Source organism: Spea bombifrons, chromosome 13 (genome assembly GCF_027358695.1).
Source record: "Spea bombifrons isolate aSpeBom1 chromosome 13, aSpeBom1.2.pri, whole genome shotgun sequence".
Taxonomy (NCBI): domain Eukaryota; kingdom Metazoa; phylum Chordata; class Amphibia; order Anura; family Pelobatidae; genus Spea; species Spea bombifrons.
In genome coordinates this window covers 23296810-23304862 of record NC_071099.1, presented here as the reverse complement: position 1 = coordinate 23304862, position 8053 = coordinate 23296810, and positions in this window count along the sequence as shown.

The following is an 8053-nucleotide window of genomic DNA, read 5'->3' as shown; positions in this document are numbered from 1 at the left end:
GGACAAAGGCCATTGTCCCTGCTCAGCGAGCCTCTAACTGAAGCTGATGTCCCAGCGGTCTGTCTCGTCCTGCGTTTTAGCAGAATATTCACTCTTTAGCAGGAGTGTGAATGCACGGGGTTAACGCTCCACATTCTCTCACACTGGTGAGTGTGAAAGCACACGTCTGTGCAATAGTCACGTATGATCGGTGGCTGCAGCCTATAGGAAAGCATGTAACATTTCTTATCACGCCAGCGGCCATCTGATGACGTAATATGCCTGTGGCACGGATGAAGGGCCCATTGTGCAGATTTTGGACCCAAGGTACAGATTTAAGGCCTGGTTTTTTTTTGAGGCCCCCGAGGTCGTGCTCTTCTGACTACCGTGAGTCGTGAAGAAGGTGATACGGTGATTCCAAACTGTGGGAGCCACTGTGGAGTCCCCAATCTTCTTCTTCTGGGGCATGCACGCTCCCCAAAAGGATATGCGTCCCCTTCCTTCCCACTCAGGCAGAAGCCTTGGGTGGGCTGGATCTTCTAGGATCTCCCTGAGAGGAGATCCACTGAAGTCTTCACGTCCTCCCATACATGAAGACTTTCTTAGGGGGAGTGGGGGCCAGAACGTACCCCCCCACACACCGATACTGGACTGAGTCTTCGGGGGGCTCCGCTTCACTGTAGCTTCAGGTGACCCAATGGAGCTTCAAAGGATTGTATTCACCTTGGATCCCCTCATGATGCACCTTTTTTGTATACCCACTCTTACTCACACGATTCTGTGAGCCGAGGCTGTTTACTTCCTGATAACCGAGAAAGAAATAACTTCCGGAAGTAACGGAAACGACTCTCGTTTCCCAAACGCTATTTATAGCGACGCTTCTACCCTAGAAAAGAAACAAAGAGGAACTTCTCTTCTCCTTCAGTGAAACGAGCGTGCGCGGCCGGCCCTACTGACACCCAACGGGCTGAAAGTGTTAAGGATGTACGTGAAGTGATGGGCGCTCAACTTTTTCAAATGAACCAAGGGCCACAATGAGCAATTGTTTCGGGGGCCCCAGAGTGTTAGGGGGCCCTGAGCCCACATCCTGTGGTAGATTTACTTGATAAGTAGTACCTGAGCTGCCCCTCTGCTGCCATAACCTGCCCGGCCATGTCAGGAGCCGTCAGACCGCAGCAGAGCGGTGCGGAGATTACGGGATGAATCCAGTCAGGGCGGCTCCTCCCTCCCAGCGGCCATCCGCACCCTGGCAGGAAGCGTGGGAGGGGTTTAGGGCACAGAGTGCTCTCTGATTGGCTGTTCAGTCTGTTTCCTCTTCTCTTGCTTCATTTCCTTTCCCTCCGTTTTGTTTTTGCGCCGTGTGTCCAGTCGCAGGCTGCGGAGGGGTTTATACCCCGCGGGGGGAGAGACCGGCAGCCCCAGACAGCGAGGGAGGTGCAATGGCTGACAGCAACTCTAGGTCAGTTTAGAGGATTTAAAGTGCCTGCTTTTTCCACCTCAACGTTGTGTGGTATATGTATGTCTGTATGTGTGGTATATGTATGTCTGTATGTGTGGTATATGTATGTCTGTATGTGTGGTATAGGTATGCATGTGTTGCATGGTATATATATATATATATATATATATATATATATATATATATATGTTTGTATGTATGTGTGGTATATGTATGTTTGTGTGGTATTTGTATGTTTGTATGTGTACTTTTTGTATGTATGTGTGGTATATGTATGTTTGTATGTGTGGTATATATATGTATGTTTGTATGTATGTGTGGTATATGTATGTTTGTGTGGTATATGTGTGTTTGTATGTGTAGTTTTTGTATGTATGTGTGGTATATGTATGTATGTATGTTTGTAGGTTTGTATGTGTGGTATATGTATGTCTGTATGTGTGGTATAGGTATGCATGTGTTGCATGGTATATATATATATATATATATATATATATATATATATATGTTTGTATGTATGTGTGGTATATGTATGTTTGTGTGGTATTTGTATGTTTGTATGTGTACTTTTTGTATGTATGTGTGGTATATGTATGTTTGTATGTGTGGTATATATATGTATGTTTGTATGTATGTGTGGTATATATATGTATGTTTGTATGTATGTGTGGTATATGTATGTTTGTGTGGTATATGTGTGTTTGTATGTGTAGTTTTTGTATGTATGTGTGGTATATGTATGTATGTATGTTTGTAGGTTTGTATGTGTGGTATATGTATGTCTGTATGTGTGGTATACGTATGCTTGTGTTGCATGGTATATATATATTGTAACAAGGTGCGGGGTGTTGTTGTGGAAGGGGTATACATTCCCCCTCGATTTTGCAGGGTTTTATATGACATATAGGGCAGGCTGGTGCTCCGCCCCGCAGTTTCCATGCACCTGGACTGACCCAGGATCCAGGCCGGGAGTTTAAGCTGACTCCAATGCACCGGTCAGCTGCGTGTAATGAGCTGCACTGGCTGCAATATACCCTGACCTGTTGGACAGAAGCGAGAGAGTTTGTTTGGAAGCAGCAGGGCTTGCTTTGCACAACAGAGACCATCAAAAAGGTTGGTGGGATTACGCTTTGTTTAGTTTTAGACCCTGTGTAGTGAGGGGAGTTATATGTTAGTAAGCGCTCAGACGAGCTAGGCTTTTGTTTGTAGAGAATTTGTGTTCTATGTAATCCTGTAAATATCTTCATACGTGGACTACAAATAAATCGTGGGTGATTACCTAATTGAGATGTGGCGTTAATACCCTAGAGGACCGTGCTGTTTGGTACCCTGTGTGGGTGCAGGATCACAATATATATATATATATATATATATATATATATATATGCATATATATATATATATATATATATATATATATATATGCATGTTTGTTTGTGTGGTATTTGTATGTTTGTATGTGTGGTATTTGTATGTATGTGTGGTATTTGTATGTTTGTATGTGTAGTTTTTGTATGTGTGTGGTATATGTATGTTTGTATGTGTAGTTTTTGTATGTATGTGTGGTATATGTATGTATGTTTGTATGTGTGGTATATAAATGCATGTGTGTGGGATATGTTTTTAATGAATTGTTTTATTGGAGTTGATGTGAAACAATAGCAATAGCACAAGAAAAGAGCGGCCCCTTTTTTAAGGTTCTCCAAGGGCCCCAAACCTGTTAATCTGTCCTTTAACACAAGAAGTAAATGATATCACAGAAGTTAACCCTATAGCTTATAGTTATTGTGCGCCATTTCCTTCCACGTACCAGCTGACGTTATTGTTCACTTTTTTAGTTGCTACTTTATTTAAAGAGTTAAATTGCTGCGCATGGTGAGCCGTTAATCCTCAGAAACAGGTTCCATAATATCCCGAAACCCAAGCCAAGGCTTTCATCTTCACATTAGTGACACCAGATGTTCCTGAGAGCTGCAATTAGGAGCTTTTCGCATTGTGGTTAATGTTTTATTTATCTCATAATCATTTTATGTGTTTGCGTGAGCTTCGGAGACGTCATTAGCATACAGGGAAAAGTGACTAATTTACACCCGGGCATGTGCGTGCTGACCCATCATTTACTGCGATACATACCTTCTATCTATCCACCCATCCATCAATCCATCTATCTATCTGTCATCTATCTTCTACCTATCTATCTATCTATCATCTCTATCTATATATCTATCTATCTATCTATCTATTTCTATCTATCTATCTATCTATCTATCTGTCTCTCTATCTATCTACCTATCTATCTTTTTTGGCGTTACAGGTTCCATCAATACATCTGATGAGAGAATTTCTTAGCAAATGTATAAGTTGGCATTGAACGAGCAGTATACAGATCTTTGTTTACCCACAATGCACTGGGCTTGGTGGGTGCGTCTCGCCCACCGGGCGTCCATATCTTTTATATATGTATATATTAGATTTGTTCAAATTTAGTTAATTCGCACAAATGTCCAAAAAAACGAGGCAAGGCGGCCAACGAAACAAACGAAAAGCCGAAAGGTTTGAATTTTCATTTGCATTTTGTTGCTGTCTCGCTCACTCTCTCTTAGACGCTCTCTCAATGTCTCCCTAGTTTCTCCTCCTTCCGTGTCCCTTTCTCCTTTCCCACAGCTCCGCTTCTTCTTTTGCCTCTTCTTCTTCCGCGTCTCCTCAGTATCAGCTCCATTATGCGGGTCTCCACGCACACCCTCTCCCTCGATTGGAGGAATAGAGGAGAGGCTCCGCCCTTTTGCACCGTGGCTCCGCCCTTTTGCGGGAGTACTTGGATAAACGTTGCTGATACTGGGGAAAAAAGGAAGAAGAAGAGCCAAGGAAAGGAGACAGAGAGACCGAAGCAGTCAACAAAGAAAAGACTTGAATGAGAGTCTAAATGAGAGCGTGAGAGAGCATGAGTGAGGGTGATAGACAACACATTTTGTTTATGAATGAAAAGCGCCCTCCCCATATCGTCCGAACCGAAATAGAAGAAAACTAAATTTGTTGTCCTAACGAATGGACCAAAAACTAAATTCAAAATTTGTGTGAATTTGGTCCATTTGCACAAGTCTGATATAAACGCTTGTGATAAATGCCTTAGGAGGGCTGATAAATGATTTGAAATGGATTACAGATCAGCCCCTCTCTCGGGTAGGTTCTTAGCCATGGAGGCGGATACATTTCCCTTTCTAACCACAAACGGTAAAAGGAAAAAAGCTTTTATGAAATATGGCCGGCGCATCGACGCTCCCTTAAGAGAAAAAAACCTTCATCTAAAAATGAAGCCACGGATTTCAAAAACCACAACGGAGGAAAGGATATCCAATAGTGGGTTCAAAGCGTGTGACCTCATAGATCTATGTCATATGTCGTATCGCTATATCACTGGTATAACTCAACCAACTCATGATGATCTACGGAATTGTTTCCGGACAGAAGAACATCTCCGTTTTCTTTCTTATAGATCTTCTCCCAAACATCTCCTCTCTGAATACGTAATACAGGAAGTTTATATGGGTTTGTGTATATGAATATATATATATATATAATTTGTGCATTTATTTTTATTATATTTTATTGTTTTATATATCATATTCCCCAGCGCTGTACAATAGAGATTAGTAAAGACATATTTTCCTACCATAAACAGGAGGTCATTCATTTAAAAAGTACAAATACCTCGTACGGGAATCACTCTGTAATAACGAAGCGGACTTTGGCCTTCAGCGCAACACTCTAACCTCGTCCATCTGTAATATTCCATTATCAGTCGTTTGTAGACGGATCATTTAAATCACCTTGTGCTAATCATTAGAAACAAAAAGGCCATTGAGGGCTGGCTTGATCCTGCTACAAATCAGCAGTTGTAAGGGCTTGTTGTTAAAGGGACAGTTTAATGTCCTCGGGCAGCCTAAGAAAAGAAAAGGAAAGTACTTTATATGTACGTAAATATGCATTCTTCATTTGCAGCTCCCCTCTTCTGTGGTCCAACGAATCTCGCCACTGATTGGCTGCTTAATTGGCGGCAGGAAAGTGCTCCCATTGAGATCCATGTACGACGGAGGACGCAGCGGGTTAAAACAGCTCAACATAACACCTGTAGACGGGACTGGAACGGTTGCAGGCGTTAATACAGGTACTCTTCCTGTTTTTGTAAAGTGGATTAAAGTTCACACGCTACGTGCCAAAATGAGATAAGCAAACCTATCCGCCTGCCTATCACACCAAGCCTGGTGAAGACCTAGTACTCCATGCCAGAAGTCTATCCTGTCTGACACAACCGGCCAGCAGACGGATCCAAGAATCACACGTTCAAAGTAGATTTCATAATCCGCGTTCTATTGATATTCTTTTTGTTTCTTTCATTCTTTTGTGTTCTTAAGCGGCTGGGTTCTCTTAGAGTCCCTCCACCATGTTTCTCAGGTCCACCTTCTCGAAGATTGATGAAAAATAAAGAATAACATGATGTTCCTTATTCTACCTCCAATTCAGGAGCAAGAAAAGAGACTCTCAAAACAGTTCACTGCGCCTGTCTTCTTCTTGTGCCGCTAAGTGTGATAATTGGTGGTCACTTTAATACAAACGCGTTTCGGTGGCGTTTTTCCAACTCTTTGTTTATTCTTTCTTTTTGAGTATATATACTCAAGATAATGCTTTACCAGAAAGTACATTACAAAGAGAATGAAAGGCGATAGCCTCTGTGCCACCGGAGTACAGGCTGCACCCGCGCCAAAAAGTGCTCTGAAACGCTCCCAACCCGACTGCCAAGTCTACGGGCCGACACGCAATACTCAGGAGAACTTAAAGGGCCACATGTTCTTTAACATAATATTATACACAATCCTGTATGATCACAGACCTGTCAGTCGGCCCACGTACAACCCGTTCTGTCTCATTTCTGTTAAACATCACGTTATATATATGCTCGGAAAAAAAGCCCATTGGGTGGTCCATTGGGATAGTCCCTGTTTGTCTGTACGTCCAAAGAAAGCTGGCCTAAGACTCTCTAAAGATCATTTCATAGCCCATTCTACAGATCCTGTTGCTACCTATGGCAGCCAACTGGTTCTAATAACCATTAGAATGGCCAGGAGGTAAGGATATTGTGAATGAAGTCACCTGTATTCAAGCAGGGATTCCAGCTGTGATAAAGCAGGGAGACAAGCACCAATCGGGACGCTCAGATATCATTAAATCAGAGTAGAATATGAAAGAGTCGGCTCGGGACTACGTTACTCTGCCCATTTAGCCTGAGATTGGGGCAAGCTCTGACACCTCCCAGGTTATTCAGCAAGTGTCCCATTCGTGTCTAGGAATGATATATTATGGGTGCGTCTATATGCCATCTTTGCATGGTTTACTTTTTGCACCGTTTACGTTGCAGTCATCGGAGTCTTTAATGATATAATACCGCTCTCTGCGAGCCACCGGGGATTCATTTATCTTCCATAATATTCTCTGATGTTGGCGACAGACAATAACAAAAGGGAATACAGACCCACTGGGGATGGCAGTGAAATTACTGTATACTAATTAGCACCCAGGCAACTAACAGGCTCGTCAGTGCCCCGGGGCAGCCGGAACGCACTGTTACATACGTGACGAGGATTGCTGCCGGACTAGGAATCCTGTCGCATAACACGATCACAAAGATTGCCATTACCTGTCTGAAAAGGACACAAAGCGTTCCGAACAGCTTGCACTTCTTTTGAATAAGCCAAAAATGTTATTTCTGTTGCATACGAGAAAGCAGAGAGTGCTTTAGGCGTTGCAGGCTGCTTTCTCTGGATGAGGAAGGCTTTTTAAATCAATGCATCAGAGGTATTGTCAAATATGGTTTCCCTTTCCTAAAAAAATATAAAGAAATATACATATATATATATATATATACATATATAGTGTAAAGTGTTGGTGTTGGTTGTGTAAGACACGGAAAATGTTTGCAAAATCTCTTTTTTGTTGTCGCTTTTTCACGGATTGCAACTTTTGCTGAACTTAGTCAAAGCGATGTTGATTCTGTCACATTTTGCTACTTTTAATTAAACAAATCTTTTCCCCGTTAATATGGACATTCTGCATCATCAGCAACATACTGTGGGGCACAAAAGCAATTTCATTGAATAGGTTAAATAAGTTGCAGACATGACTGTGTGGTAGGCGAAGATCGGTGGGAATCTGGCACATCTTGGTTGTAATTGAGGTGGTCTCAGCTAAGCGAAGCCCCCTTGTACTACCATTTTTATTGAGTTGCTACATGTTCTTCAGCTCGGCCTGTATTGCTCTAGCATTCAAAGTCAAGGTTAGTTTCTCACGACTAACATCAGAAAAAGTCCCGGCTGAACTCAGTAGGGCTCTTGATGTCCTGGAGGTTCACCGTGGTCATCTCATGAGTTGGGCCAAGCCACACTCACCTTGTCCCCTTGTAGATGGACCAAGTAATGACGGTTGGACAGCTGACCTTTGTTATCGAAGAAGCTGGATTTGCATTCCAAATGTCACTGATTACCAACATAGCTGGTGCCTCCCCAAGACCTTCAAAGCATGCTTCTAATACATTCACCTGATTTCAGCACCGAGCTTTCTAGG